This window comes from Vidua macroura, chromosome 3 (assembly GCF_024509145.1).
Source record: "Vidua macroura isolate BioBank_ID:100142 chromosome 3, ASM2450914v1, whole genome shotgun sequence".
NCBI classification, from domain to species: domain Eukaryota; kingdom Metazoa; phylum Chordata; class Aves; order Passeriformes; family Viduidae; genus Vidua; species Vidua macroura.
The window spans coordinates 64,285,882-64,302,111 of record NC_071573.1 but is presented as its reverse complement, the minus strand read 5'-3'; the positions used below and the strand labels follow the sequence as shown (position 1 = coordinate 64,302,111).

The 16,230-nt window shown below is 39.4% G+C and overlaps 1 protein-coding gene across 10 annotated transcripts in view; it reads left to right on the top strand.

Moving 5' to 3' along the window:
* The window catches only part of PKIB (cAMP-dependent protein kinase inhibitor beta), a 53,076-nt gene that overhangs the window by 18,690 nt on the left and 18,156 nt on the right, over positions 1-16,230 (top strand). Inside the window, exons 1-2 of one of the 10 annotated variants that reach the window (XM_053973694.1) lie at positions 7,470-7,486; positions 8,800-8,880. The exons of 4 other annotated variants lie outside the window; for them this stretch is intronic. The gene's annotated coding sequence lies outside the window, so the exon portion shown is untranslated. Of the gene's footprint in view, positions 1-7,469; positions 7,487-8,799; positions 8,941-13,118; positions 13,139-13,634; positions 13,655-13,801; positions 13,835-16,230 lie in introns of those variants that run through there. 5 more of the 10 variants (XM_053973692.1, XM_053973696.1, XM_053973703.1 and 2 more) reach the window with 5 other exon arrangements.

The following is a 16,230-nucleotide window of genomic DNA, read 5'->3' as shown; positions in this document are numbered from 1 at the left end:
ATCACAGTGTGAAGAAAAACCCTGTCAGTGAATCCAGGCTTTATCTTTGCCTTTTGCTTTTTGAGACACTGAAAGAAGGAGAAAAAAAGACATCAGATGTGTCTGAATGATAGTACTGAAACTCAGAAATTATAACTGGATTAGGGATAAAAACCTTTACCATAGGTGCAAGGAATGGAAGTCTGAATCTGAAAGGGAAACTTGAAAGGCAGACTGTCTGACATGTTTTGCTGGAAAGGTCTGCTGTTCTGATCTGTTTTCTCTTTATGGACCAAATTTTTATCAAGTTGTAGTTATTTCACTACTACCTTACACAAGTGCAAAAGGAAAATATATTATTAAATCTAGTGGCTTTGTGTTTGTACTTGTATAAATAACTCTTTAGCAAGCTATTTATTAGTTATTGCTACTGCACAGCATCAAGGCATAAAAAAGACTCCCAGTGTAGATGTGCCTACACAAAGATTGTATTCGTAAGGGAACACTAAAGATGAACACCAGCCTAAAAGGCAGATGCCATGTCCACTATCTAGAATTTGGTATTTGAAGTTCATACACATAAGGACAGTAGCAGCCTTATCAGAAAGCATCAGTTTAGCATTTATTTCAAAACTTGCAGTACTAACAGCTCCTACAGCACTGATGAGTTGGCTGAATAGAGGTGAAAGATTTATGATCTTCCTGTCAGCAAAAGCATATGTAGACCTGATAGAGAAGGTAATGAAAATATTCATGGCAGTTTTGACCCTCACTGCTATTTTTTTTGTGCTGACTCTTCATTTATAAATGGGCATGGGAAACAAATTAATCATCATTTTGTGGTGGCAAGTATAAGGTTCAGCTTCCAGTCTGAAGAGCGTAGTTAATTCGTTATTGACAACAATGCTCTTTCAGAGTGAGGGTAGACTGCATTTGTGTGTTTCACTGCATGGATTATGTTGTTGTCTTTAAACCAAGAATTTGGGAAGGGCAGGTTTTGAGTACTGTTTTACAGGCTGATAAAGCACAGGAAGCCACAAGAGCTTTCTCAAATCCTGCAACTACTCTCCTGCAGTTGCCTGATATTCCCTTGCCACTTACCTTTGCAAATATAGTGGACATAGTTGAAGTATGGTTTCTGATCCCAGCCAAAATCAATGGATCTCTTCTGTCATTGATTATGTGCAGATTGAAAATCATAATTGGACCCTGCCACAGATTAAAACCCAATACACTGTTATAGCTGTCTTCATTTTGATTTTGGAGCTTTATATTTCTATCATTGGAGTCTGTTGCCCTGTTGAGCAATAATGCCATTTACTGTGAGACACACATCAGAACCACAGCTGAATAAATGCAACTTCCACACTGTGAAAGCAGATTTAAAGCTGGACTTCCTCATATATAACAAGACTGCGTGACAGCTAATGCTGACTTGTAGAACATCACAGACAGTATAAATACCTGGTACAGCTGCTGGGAATTATTTGCGTAACATATTGAGGGCGGACAACAACTGCCACAAATATTACATATCATCAATTACTTGCTGAGCTAAACAAGTACAATTTGACATTTCAGTTTGATACATGCAAAGTGATGTGTGTATAATATATATACATATATATATATATATATATATATATATATATATATATATAATAACCACCCAGTTACTGCACTTTCTTCTTCAGAAAAATCCTGATAGCACTCTTCTTGAACAGCAATAGTCACATCAATTTTTTAAGTGGCCATCTGATGACTTAAGCAGTTAGTTCTGGATATAACCAGAATTCTGGAAATAAGTTTCGGAAGCATTTTCCTAATCAGCTTTTGTATTCAGTGTAGACATGAACTCAAACCATCCATGGCAGCAGTTCCTGTGCACATAATCTGTTGTGGTTGCTCAGCAGTGAGGAGGGCATGGCAGAGGGGGGCCTGTTCTACTGACTTCAGTGAGCTTATGAAAGCATGTCTCGTTACCTCCTTGGACTCACGCGGTTTTTCCACACATCTCCAGGATGCCGTAAGAGTTTCTGTGCAGATTTGTTATCAGTTCTGTGGTGGCTGGATATCCAGCTTTTGTCAGTCAATGGCATTTGCAGATTCAGTGGCTCTCCTGTTCTGAAATCTTACTCAGTAAAGGGGAGGCACTGTCAAAACAGATGATTATAGCTCTGAATTACTTGGAAAAGGGAATGTAGAGCAAATGGAAGACAACAAAGATAGAAGCCATCTGAAAAGAAAGCCTTTTTCAAAGGAAAATTAAGAAGCAGACTTTCAATTAATAAAAGTAGCAGTAACTTGAGATAGAACTAAATAGGAAATAACAAGACTGTGTTGGAAATACTGCTGAGGCTGTTGAACTTTTTGCATGAGGTATTTTCTGGGATTATTTGTCCTTACTGGGATAAGAGGAGGCAGCAGACTGTTGAAAGAGGCAGAAGAGCAGTCACAGCACAGAGAACCCAAAGGCTGTTGGGCTGGAACTGAGCTGAAAAAAAAAACAACCCACCAAAAAACCACAGAGACTTTAGCAACTACGTCTGCTCTTTGGCTGCTGGATGTGTCAGGAGGGCTGGTGGCAGAATGTACTTCAGAAACCCACAGTGCCAAGCTGAGTGCAAATATCACTTCCTTATATATATTTTTCTTCTTGTACCCCCATGAAGGAATACAACTCTAATCAATGAAATTAAATTGCAGATTTGGAAAGCAAAAAGGGAGAAAGAAGCTGATGACATGTCTGGGGTATTTTAACATTTAAGGGAAATCTGTAGTCCTGGGAAGGTGACGGGGGTACTACAGTAGGCACATTTCTATTTTGTTTTAGCAACCAGAGCATGGACATATTCTCAGAAGCCACAGTTCATGCTCTGGGGGAAAAAATGCAAAGTATAATTTACATGCCAGCTGTACTACAATGTTTGTCACCCTTCTCAACACAGCACCACTGCCTTTTTTATTTTTTATCACTTTTGTACACTTATACAGAATAGGATTGTATGAAGGGAGAGTCAGATGAAAAGATGGTAAGGTAAAACTTTCATTTTTGTTATCAGAGAGCATCTTCTTAGTTTCAGAAAGAAATCTCCATCTGCAGTTTTCCAGGAGGCTGTTTCTTTAAAAAGATGTTTTCAAGATTGATTGGTATCAGGTGTTCAGTGCCATGTGATGCAGGTGTTACCATGGTGACCACTCCACTCCTTTAGGTAGGCTGTCAGAGGCTATAATTGTGCTTTAAAAATCCTGTGTGCAGTATGATAACCTGCACGGAAATAAGCTGTGGCCTTGCTCAGACACAGGTCTGTCTCTGAATTTGCTGATTTGTGACTGCAAGCCACAGAAGATTGTATACTTATGTTTGGGGAATATTTCTTTCCTCTCTCCCTTTCTATGTGACAAACAGGCACAATAGGCTCTACAAAATAATGGGAAAGATTAAATTATTTTAGCTACGCTTTGTCCCCAGCCCCATTTGAGTCTGTGGCTCTTTCTGATCTCAGGCCAGGAGATAAAGCTGGTTGGAGCTCTGCTGTGTCTCTGTGGCTCTGCTTGTGTCTGCCTTCTGCTAGGGCATGTGAAAAAAGGTGTTTTACTGACACACTGGCGTCTGTGTGGCTGTACTCCAGACGGTGATGATCCTGAAGTGCCTTCTCTCTGCCTTTGGCAAATCTCAGACCAGGGATTAAAATTGCATTACCCTTCAAAATGCTGCTTGCTGACCCTTGTATTTCATGGATACTAATGCTGCCTTTTTACAGTGCAGCTGGCAACAATGCTACACTTGTTCCTTAGCTTCTGCAGGATTAGGGACACAGGTGCCCCTCTTTCCACATGCTGCTTATGTCTGTGCAAACGTAGTTTGCCATTTTGCCTGCCACAGTCCGTAGATGCCTGCATTTCTGCTTCAAGCCAAGTAAGTTGTAGTTGACACAAAAAAGTTGTAAGATTGCAATGCTTATTTATTACCTTGAATTCTGCATCAGTAAGATGGAAGGTAAAGAGAAAAGTTGGTAAAGAGTGAGGAAATTATAAGGATGGGTTGAAGGTCAAGAGGCAAAGGCTGAAAGAGTAGTAGAGTTAGAGGCTGTTGTGCATCCTGCCCCAATTCCTCTATATCCCAGCTACTGTTTCTCAACAGCAGCCAAAAGCCCCAGGCTCAGGTTCCTATGGTTGCCCTTAGGCAGCATAGTATTCTGGGAGCCATGTTTTTTATAACTGGCTGTATCTTTGCTCTGTTGGTCTCCTCAGAGGGCCTGGATTCAAAACCACAGCAGCAAAATAGCCCTACAAGAACAACCCAGTCTGTTGCAGGTTGGATGGCAGGGAAAAGCCTTACTATTAGAAAAGAAAATTTTCCCAATTAAATAAACATTTCTGATGAAGTCTTTCACATTTCTTTAATTTTAATAGGGCTCGATCCTTTAAGTTGCTAAATAGCTTTTATGTCTCCGCAGCAGAGGTAGAGAACTGTAGACATCAGCAGTGCTCAGTACTCTGCAGATTTAAGAACAGAAAGTTGACCATTTGGACTTTTTGTGTCCTGGTAGTCTCTCTTAAGCCTCCAACTGCTATTTTGAAAGACAAAACTAGAAAACAAGATTAAATAAGTATTTATGGCCCCAGTTGTACAAAGTGCTTAAGAGTTTGTTTTTAAGGATGCAGCTGTGAAAACCAGACATGCAGTTGAGTGCTCATATGTACTGGAGCTGTGCAGTACAATGGTGTGTAGTGCTACAACTTGGATTTCAAATGACATTTGATTGTATAGTGTGCTTCAGTTTATTGATTTTACATTATCTTCTATTGTATTTGAGTTGTCTTTTGCTAGGTATTAAGTGGGCTCTAATACCACACATAAATGGAGCACTTACCCTTAGTTGAAGGTGAGTGCAATTAGCAGTCCTTTAGGTCAAATTTGTCATGTCCCCACTGTATTACGTACGTGCCCTGCAGCTATTCTAGGCATCTTTTAGAAGCCACAGCTACTCCAGGGTTCAAATGCTTAAACTGAAATTTCCCATTGGCTTTTAATTAGGTTAATATATGGATGTGCAACCAGTGAGCTGTAAGGAAAATTTCCAAATATGGAAACAACTAAACCAGACCCTAATGCAGTCATCTAGCAGTTTGAATAATTAAATATCAAAAGCAGATAAAGAACAAAGAAGTCAGACTTTGTATAACGCAGAGCATGATATGAAAACTGACTGATATGAGGGGATGGTAAACAAGAGCATCTGTCCTTTCAAACATCACATTTATTAATAAAAAACAAGCATCTTAATGGTTTGCTTTGCATCTAACTGTGCAAATAAGACTGCAAAATGCCAGCCAAAGCTACTACAGACAGCACAATCAAACACTGAATTGTTTGGCATAAAAGAGAGAGCTTCCATGGCTGGTTCCTTAGTGGAGAAAAGTGACACAGAAAGTGATGTAACTTACTAATTATTGACTCATTCTTCATGTTTTTACTTCTGTTTCTCTGATTCCTTCCTTCTTTGTGGGGAAGGGCTTCCCCTTCTGCTTTTGCTGTGTTCCTCTAAGCAAGAGAAACATGCAACAGAAAACCATCTGGAAACCGGACTCAGTGCCAGCCCTATTGAGAATAAAAAAGCTGATTTTTGATGCCTGATTTGGAGTACCACATGCTCTGTTCTGTATGTCTCACAGCCAAACTGGAAATCTGTCACCATGCCCAGTTTCCAAAACATGGAAACTCTTAGAATACAGATTCCTGCTGTATCAGTGGATAGTTCCCCATCTTTTTCACACCTGTTGGGGTGAGCATCTCAACCTGGAAACTCTTGGTAACTGTAACCATCTTACCCTGCTCTGTGCATTGCCCACAGTAAACTAAACTTTATTCACTAAGGAAGGCATAACAACATCTTGGGCAGCACTCATTAAACCATGTATGGAAGATTGTCCAGTTTTGCTTCTGCCTTACCAAAAGGATATTGATAAACTGGAGCTGGAGTTGGTCAGGGTGGAACACTTGAGGAGATGATGAGGATGTTCAGCTTGGAGAATACCTGGGGGACCTATGACCAGCCTTCTCCTATATTGCTGAGAAGGTGGAGCCAAGTCTCTTTACAGAGTTGCACAGCAGGACAGCAAGAGACTCTGGTTATGAGAGACTATGGTAATAAACTAGAAGAGGACAGATTCAGACCTGAGGTAAGGAAGAGCTGTTTCTTCATGAAGACAGTAAAACGCTGGCACAGAGAGGTTTTGGAGTTTCTATCCTTGAAAATATTCAATAGTTGACAGGACAAATCTGTGATAAGTGTGATCTGAATTAGTTATTGACTCTGCTTGCAGTAGGAGGTTGGAGTAGATGACCTCCTGAGGTCTTTTCCAACCTGAATTATTCTATGATTTTATAACACTGAGTTTTCAGCCTTGATATATCCTCCACTTCTGGTTCTTTCCCAGTCACATCCTTCTGTCCTGCTCTCAGAGACCTACATGCAATGCAAGGTAACACTGCTGTTATCCACCAAGAGAACCTTGGTGACATAATGAAAAGTGTGCTGGTTTTGAGATGTGGACAAACTCCTGTTTTGACAAAACCCTACCTTGTCTTCGTAGGAGAGCTGCTTAGCCAGGACTTTTAGACAGCTGTCTCAGCAAGAAAATGTTTGCTTTCCTTTCATGCTGCCATATATTTTATTTAGAATGATTCTTTGTTGTCTTTCACATTGCTGTTCATCTGGAAGCTGATATTTGACTTTTCAAAATGGTGGCTGGCAAGAAGCCATAGCAATAATTAACAGGAAGGCAGAACAGAATTCCAACCAACACTTAGCTGAGGTATTTTAGTATTGCAAAAATGAAGGGTTTTTTTCTCCTTCAGCAAATGAATAAATAATACTGTCTAAAGTTCCAGCCTCAAGCAAGTTCAAAGAACTTGTATTCAGGGTCCAAAATAAAGTGGAGGAATTTCTGGGAGCAGGAGCAGGAAATGAGCCAAAGACAGTGGATACATGTTCATTTAGGCAAAAATACAGATGGGAAAAAAAATTTAAACCACATACATCAAAACCAGGTGTCATTGGCAAGAGACTGAATGACTTCTTGCATGAGAAAAGTGTAAAACATGTTTCACACCCAGTCAACACCTTGACTGATTTTGTGCCAGAGTTCAAACCTATGCCAGCCTGTCCCTGTGGCCTTGTAAATGTGCTTGGGGAAGAAGATGGTTATGACCAATGCTGAAGTTTAAGCTACTGATTTCTACCTGACTGCCTCATCCATTTACTCCCATCTGAACAGAAGAACTTTGTTTTGTTAACTTGTTTTCACCATGAAAGAGTTGATTGTTCTTTTTTTTTTTTTTCCCCAGGATGCAGACATTTTAGTGTATTCCTAAATTTATGGGTGTTGAAATCCTGAAGCAAGCATTGGTGGATTGTACCCTCTGAGAAGCCACCAGAGTCTGCTTCCTCCCAGACCGTTCTTCATGTCTCATGCACCCCATCTGTTCAGAAAGTATTCAGTAAAGTCAAGAAAGATTCCTTGCTTTGATTAAAATAGTTTTTTTTTAGTTGTCCCAGAAGCAGTGACCCTAATTCATTTTTATATGCAGAGCTCTTTTTTAGAAGACTAAACAGAATAAAGTTGAACTACTTTGTACTCTTCCTAATTATATTACTTGTTCCCTTCTCCTCCACAGCTGACTTTGAGAAAAGCTCAGCAAGCTCATGCTTGAGTCAGAATTCATATAGAATGGGCAGATACAAAGACATCATCCAAAGTGTGCCTATAAGTAATCTGAAATAATGACTTAACAATAAATCTGAAATAATGCTAGGAAAATTCCAGAATTTATTTTCTTTCCTAAAATTGAAAGGACTGCAAGGTCAAATTTCTTATGTGGATTAATGAGTGTAAAGTTTCTAAAATTGTGTTGAAGTATATAATAAGAACACTCCTTTTTTTTTTTTTTTTTGGCTACTATTGAATGCTTGGTATTATGTTTTTTCCCTAAAAATGTTATTTTGAAGAGGAAACTTGCTAGATTGGATTACAATAAGGAGACCAAAGAGTCTCTCCCAGAAAACATAGGGTCTTAGGTTGACAGAGAGGTGGAATGATAAGTTTGCCTATCAAAAGTCACTTCATTTCATCCAGTTATGCCACCTTGAGAATTGATTATTCTTGTTTTCTTAGCAGTTGCAGGATTCACTAACTTCAAATTCAATTATTAACTTGGAATGTGCCTGAAAACTTCTCTCCAAAAAAGCCATGTGAGCAAGGCTTTTCAGAACTTGGGCAAATCAGCTTTCTATTTGGTCAGGGGAACAAAACAAGGAGCATTTTTTGATGTATGATGAAAGACGGGCTGTCATCAGTTCAGGCCTCACAGTGTGATGATCCAGCTCTTGAACTTGGTGCAGCTTGTCATTGTTTGGGGATTTAGGTGACTGTAGGAGTCACAATACAAACACAAAAATTGATGCCCAGAGGATCCAAAATAATTGGATAAATAACTTCTGCTTATTTTGGACATGTTTGTGGTCTCTTTATCTCTAAAACTGTGTGTGTCTAACAGCTTACACTGACCTTCTTTATTATTTTCAGAATTCTAACTCCAGTATTCCTCACAAACGAATGTATGCCATGCGCTTAAACTTTACCAAAGGCTGGCAAGAGGCATAGGGTTTTTTTCCTGAGTATAGTTGTATTAAAACTGTCAAATAACTCTCTCCAGTATAAATTATCACAGTTTGAGTTTGATACGTGCAAATAATATAAACAATTGACAACTGAGTCTTCAACTTTCTTTCAATGCTGTTACTTTCTTTACAGGTGCAGTAACTCCTCGTTTACAAAGAGAAATTCCAATAACCATTCCCCCAGGGAGATCAGAAAAACAAACTATTAGGTGTGGTGAGTCAACATAGCACGTAAAGAGAGGCAACTACAACTGTCCTGTCATCAGATCAGTAGGTCTGTGTTATGATTGACCTCATTTACTTCCAGTTGCAAGAAGTGAAGAGTGGTAAAGCATCTTAAGAAATGTCATAAGGTGCTTTACCACTCTTGTCCCCAAGAGAATAGTGTCTTGTTGAGGTCCTTTTTAGTCCTTTGTCAGTATTTTGGTAATGTAATGTTGGCAATACAAGGAAAATATTCCTTCAGAGAAACATTCAGCAGTTCCTTGCAGCATAGTCAATGTTATTACTGTCAAATCTTACTTAAATAAATATACAATGTTTTGATTTGATTTTATTTTGTTTTTGCTCATGTTTGGTTTAACCCTTTTTAAAAGCTCTGTGCTTCTGACAGTTTTTAGCTTCCAGTTTTTAGCTAGGAGCTAATTGGAGAAAAGGACAGGTAAGAATTCATGGCTTATGAGGAGAAAACAAGCACAGTTATTACAGTACTCAGCTGGAAATATGGAAGTTATGAATGTTAGTCTGGTTCCAGGGACTCTTCTTTTATAAGAAATAGTCACTGCAGAAATTACAGAAGCAGGTTTCTTTAGGTTACAAGAATAATATTTTTCCTTTGTATTTCAAGTGATGGCCTGACAAATGCCAGTCCTGACCCCCAAATTTTGTGACATAGTTTTGGGTTTTTTTTTCACTCAATAAAAGCATTGCCTTAGAGATTAAAGTGTGAAGACTAGGGCAAAACTTGAGTTGACATAAAAAAAAAAAATAATACCAGTTACAATACTCCTGCACAGTGGAAAGTGCTATTACTCAACTTAATTTCTTCCCTGGGGATCAAAGCATTCACCTAGGAGACAACAGCTCTAGGCAGTTTTTCTTCAAATCCCGAGGTATTCCTCTGTGCCTGTTTTCAAAAGGAAGACTGAACCATGCCTGGTGGTTTGAGGGAGTCATTGCAGAGGTGATGATTTCTTTACCAGCAGAAGTGAGCAGTGAGTAGATGCAGGTGCTGCCTGGCAACCCAGAGCAGGGCAAAGTCTGTGATGGGTGGGATCCCTAGGCAGGCCCTTCTCCTAGGTGTTACCTGTTGGTTAGGTCCAGGTGGCTGTTCCTTCATATATGAAATTTGTAGGTTGAAGTAATTTTCTGAAGCATCCAACTTGGGAGAAAAAACGTTGGCATCTAGTTTTGCAGTTTGGCTTCTCTTTACATTGCAGATCTGCTACCTCAAATAAAGGTGACACAGCACCTGTCATACATAGACATGTTCTTGGCTGAAGAATGAAGAAAATCGTGATGCTGTGAAGAAAACCCAGATGCTGTGAAGAATTGTTGTGTGTGAAACAAGAAAAAAAGGCACGATCAGTTCCAGGGACAGTAGTGGGCCTTCCTCACGACAGTCCACAAAAGGTTTTACTTTGCAAGGGACTACTTGCACTGAGCTTAGCCCCACCTTTATTCACTTTAGATAAAGGTATTGCTTCATTAGTTTTAGGATAACCTCCAGCAGTTTCATATCCAATGAAATTCAGAGAACTTCTTTTCATCCCTAGTTATCCCACCTTAATAGCTAAGGCAAGAGTATTCAGAAATAAAAGAAACTGGATGACACATCTGCTCAGACATCAGTGTAGGGATGTCCGCACCTAAAAATACAAAATAAATGCATGTTACAAATAAGCTGAAATGCCTTTATATGTGTCTCATAAACCTAAGAACATTCTGGACATCAATCCATTAATATGTTTCATGGTTTAATTTTGATTTCTTTAACAATTTCATACAAAATAGCTTGGTTGGTGTTTAAAAAGACTTAACTGATCTTCTTAAATGCGCTAAATTCAAGTTCAGAATACTTTGTCCATATGTTAGCAAATTAATAAATAGAACTTCTTACTGTAGAAAAAGTCAGCAAGTAAGAGTCTCAGAAGTATTATCTGAAAAATAAATTTCTTGAAATGCAAAAGTGGCTTCATAAATGATGACATGCCAGGGTGGACTTTTCACAACCCAAGTATGTTGTTTGGGAGACTCTGAATGCACTCATTGCTGCAAGACCAACAAAGTTTATCCAAGTTTACAGTGAATAACCTGTCCTTGCATATGTAATGGGCAAACTTTCATTAAAGCATCCTTCTGCATATTAGGAAGCTCTTAGATCATTATTTTAACTGGCGCCAAGCCACTTACTAAACTTCAAAGTGTGAAAGTTTGGTTTCTAAGTCACAGTTTTGGAAGCTACAGTAACTGTTCAGAAAAGTCAAGTCTTTAGCTGGTAGAATCCCCAAAGAGCTGCAAAGATGTGTAATAGACATGCTTTTGTTCTTCAAAATAGAATAGAGAGAACCCATCAACAGACCTTTTGTATGTGCACAGTGTTTTCTTCCTCCCCTCAGCACTTAGGTACCTATAAAGCAGCCAAAATCAATAGACAAAATGTCAAGTTTGAAAGGGCATGTGTGCAAAGAAAGCATTTTGGGCTAAGCATGTGGTTCAAAGCACTGACTGTACTAATAATTTGTCCAGTAATGTAGTAAAAGCATGGGGTTTGGTCTTCAGGTGAGCAACAGATTTGGAACTAGACAGCATTTTACCTTGAGATAACATTCACAATTTGATGCTTCCCTGCTAATACCAGACATGATTTACTGAAGGGAGGGGGAATGGGAGGGAAGACAACAGCTTGGGAAAAGGGCTAATGGTACTGTTACCATTGCATTACCACCAGCTGGGCTTTGTGTGAGCATCAGCATGGTATCAACAACATACCTTCTTTCTGCCACTGTAGAACAGGTTGTGTAACTCTGATAACATTTTATGTCTCCCTGTATTCACGTTACTCTCTCCAGATCCTGGTTCTTAATTAAAAACTCATTCTTGCTTTGCCTTGCCAACTATGCTAAAATGGAGCATATTTTGTAGCTAGTGGCCAAAGAAAGGTACATCACTGAATTTTCTTCTAGATGGTGTTAATTGAGCAAAACAAATAAAAAAGGCAGAGCTGATATGTACAAGAAGAAAACTAATTTTACATAGTGCTAAAAGCTTCACGCAAGATTGTGGTTTTCCTGTAAATTTATGCTCTCTATTGTATTAGCTACTGTATCAGAAATGTTGAGGTGGAAGCTGAAAAGTAGCACTACTTATTTTGAAGTATTTTGAAATCTAGTAATCTCTGTGGTGTACCCATATCTACTTCAAAATGCTGACCTTTGTTAATATTCTAATAACTTTCTGGAGCAGCATTTTTATAACTAGTAGCTGTGAAACAGGCAGGAGTTCTCTTAGCCTTTCACAAAGTTTGTACTGTTTTTCATCAAGTGATTTAATTATTTCTCAACATGAAAGTGCAGTGAAAAGAATGTTCATCCAAGACAGAATCTGGAGAAGAAAAGGTTATACTTGCCAAGAGCTGAATTGTCGAATACATTGGTATAGACTTTAGTGCGGTTTCATATTGTACCCAAATTAATGCATAAGTTGTTTGAAGGCTAAATAAATAGCCATTTAAACAAATTGTTTCCTTTTTTAACCTTTTTTTCCTGTCTAGGTTAAATATTTGAAATAGAGATGATGTGTAGAAAAAAAAGGAATATGTATGTAGGCAAATTATTTTCTGTTTCTGCTACCTAACTTGATGTGTTCACTGACATCCCTTTTTCACTCTAGTAGATAAGTGATCAGCTGATGTGAGCAATTTGTGGTAAGACCCCTATCTCGGTTGCCCCAGTTCACATCTAGAGAAACATAACTCCTGTGAGATTGCTTTAGATTTACAGCAGCTGAATTTTATTCAGCTTGGGTCTTCTGTATTGGAAGAAACATATTCAGTGGTAAATAAACCCCCTCCTCCCCCTCAGCCCCCCCATTTGTAGGTGACTGACCCTTGAAAAATGTCAGATGGAGCAGTCTTGTCTTGGTACAGAACACTGAATCATTTCCTCAACCAAGAAGTTAATTTTTCTTGATTGTTTCTTTCCCTTTTTTTGCCCTGCTGACGTACATGGCTCACAAGATGTTTGTGGCTTCAAATTGCTGCAGCCTTTCTGATTTTTACAAGCAGAGAGGCTTTTCCAGTGGCAACTTGCTTCTTCTCTTGTAGTTATGTGATGGCACGTTATTTTTGTGGAGACAGTGGAATCTGGAGCTGCTGGCACAGCTTCAGCAGTGCCTCTCTTCTGTAGCTCATGCCAGCCCCTCTTGAAGCCATGCTGTGGGGCTGAAGGCATATCTGAACCATGAACATTAAGGTATTAAGCATTTTGAGGGGCAGAATTGTGCAGATTGCCAAGAAGCCTTGCTAAATGACCCCCCTCTTGCAGGCTTCCTGATTCTTCATCCAAATCAACTGACAGCTAATACAAAATTAGGCAATGTGGTTATTGTCAACTAGCTTTCTTGTCTGCTGTGAAACTGTCTGTGTTTAGATGCTGAAATATGAACTCTGGTTTAGGTATTTGCTGAAAATGTATTGGCAAAGTAGTATTTGTCTTAGAGCAGCGTGAAAGCAGCTTTTATGCCACAGTTATGTGTTCTCTGTTTGGATAGCAGGATGCCACAGAACAGCCACAGCTTGTTGCTTACACTGTGTCCAGGCAGCAGTTGCCACCTTTGGGGTGAACGTAACAGCACTGCAGGTGCAGAGGGATTATGAGAGGATGGAGAATTCCTTTAATGGCACTGTTGTGAAGGATTTACTTTAGTACCAGAAGTGCCCTGAATGAAAAGGCTGAAGTCCTGAAGTCCACCTGTATGGCATGCTCTCAGTATGTGAATTTGTAATCTGTTCATTTATTTTAAATGTATGCAAGTTTATCTTCCTTCTTGGCAACGGTTCAGCTTTCCCTTGGTGTTTTGCTGTAGTCAGCTGAGAAGACAGACATTGAGATCACTTTCCTGTTGTTTCTGGGTGTCTCTGGTATTCATCAACCTCTTTTTGCTGTCCTGTAAGTAGCTTTTTTCTTATGCTCTCGTTTGCTGTATTATCTTCTGTACCTCTTTTGAGCTGTTTTTAAAACATTTTGGCAGGGTTTCATTAACATCTGCCATTCCTAAAGAACTTTAGTTAATGAGCTATGCTTGTTTCCTTACTGCCTTGAACAGACTAAGCAAACAGAAAAGTTCCCCTTTATTTAAATGTTCATAGCCTAGCCAGTGTTCTCCTGCTGCTGAGTTTTACACACTGTGGGAGTCATCTTTTTCTTTCTAGGCTCTCCTTTGAAACACTAGAGCTAGCTTGTTGTTTGGTATAATAAATGTGGTTTGATTAAAAGCCAAAAACCCTCCATATTATAAGTTAAAATTATGTTCTTGGCTATGACTATCAGTGTTTTAGGGAGTTCCCTGCCGAGAAGTACAGAAATGAGTTCAGTTTCTGTGGGTGCATCTTTTCCTCCTTCAGAGGGGAAGAGGAATTCATTGAGTGAAACCATTTATTTGGCCCTTAAAATGCAGACTGTCAGGTCAGCCCTGCAGAGACATCTGTATCAGAGCCAGGTTTCTGGAGCTGTTTGTGACCATGAGGAGTCTGAGATGGAGTGCTGGACACAAACAGCTCTGAACTGAGCAAGAATAGCTGTTTTTGCTTGTCCTTGGCCTTCACACAGTCATCAGAAATCTGAGGGACTGCAGTTGAGGGAGAAGTGCTGAAACTTCTCAGGCAGGAGCAAATCTTGCTCTTACTTTTCCTCCTCTATTAGCATACATGAGCAATTTGTGGAGGGGTATCTGCAGGGATTTATTTTCTGACAGTGCTCTTCTATTCCTCCATTTCATTGAACAAAGCTGTAGTGGTTTGGTTGATGTTGTAAGGAACAGAATGTGACCTATGGTTTTAAAAAGAAACTAGCATACAGGTGCTGTTCAGTGAAAGGTTGTGCCTGTTCATCTGCAATCAAGAAAATGCAGAACTATTTCTGCACTTTTAAAGAAAACCACAAGTTGGAAATACAACAAACTGCTCATTTTGAAGTGAGACATAAAGATGTAGCAGAGAAGACCAGAGAAAAATGTTATCAGGCCTGTAATCTTTGGTAGCTCTTCAAGAACAAGAGGTCATCTGCAGAAAGAGTCCCTTGAAATTTCCCTATCTGCAGTTTTCCACACAGATTCATGCAAGGCTCTAGAGAGGAGATGTAGGCTCTACTCATCTCCCGAGTGAAGTTTAGAAAAGAGAATCCATCATCTCTAAGGATATGCACTTATTGGGAGACCATGACAAGCACCTTCATATTTTTGAACTTTTGAATATATAGGTCTTAATGCAGAACTAAATCCCAGTATGTGAACCAAGGAGTAAATATTTTGAGTACTACAACATCAGCATAATCCCTCAATGATCTGCACTTGTCAGTATCACTTCCAGGCTTTCTTTAGAAATGTTCGACTCATACTTCCACAAAAAAAGCCCAAGAAACCCTCCTATGGAATTTCCATTAAGGAATGCACTTAGGTCTGTGTGTTTCTGGGAAAGACACATCTTTGCAGAGTATGTCCTCTAAAATGGTCTTGGTTTCAATCTATCTAGAAACAGAAGTATCAGCTTGCAGAAGGAGTCACTCAGTTATAATGCCTATCTATTTTTTGCCTTTTCTATTTTTCTGTGCTTAATAAGATAAAATAGAAAAAAAAGTCTTCTGAGGAATCTGTATGGAAAATAAAAAAAAATAAAAGAAGACTGATTAATTTACACTGTCAGGTGTCAGGCTGTAATATGATTATGCTGACAAAACTAAAAAAGGAAATGTTCAGAGCTCATAGGCATTTTAGGAGAGGTCATTAGCTTAGAAGATGGGAAAAATTTCTTTCTGAGCATTCTGCAGTTCCTGAATTCACACATTACACGTGTAGGTACATGCTCTGACCAAATGCCATGGAGACTGCAAAACCTTAGGAGGAGCTTGCCAGGGCGCTGTTATTTCTAGCTAAACATAAAATCTGAAGGCTACAGAATGTCAGTAAGTAGTAAGTAGCTGAGTAGTAATCTTTATACAAAGGGAAATGGGTCCTTTTGAGCTCCTCATCTCCCTGCAGCAGAGTGCTTTCAGCGAGGGATTGAAATGGCAGGTGTGAGTAACTCCAAATGGCACATGTGACTCCCCCTCTGCAGGTTGTGTTGCTCATTCTTGTGTCTTTCTGTGGGGAGATTCACCTGTGGCGCTGCATGGGGAAGAGCCTTTGCAGGGATAGTGGAGACTTTTGCTGTGGTCCTTCTGTGGGGCAGGGTGGGAGAGGCTGGGTGAGGATGGGGACACTGGCACTTCCTGCATGGAGAGAGCATGTCTATGAGCATGTGGATTTCCTGCTGTAGGACAGAGAAAGAGGAGAGAAGGCATTTGCTGCC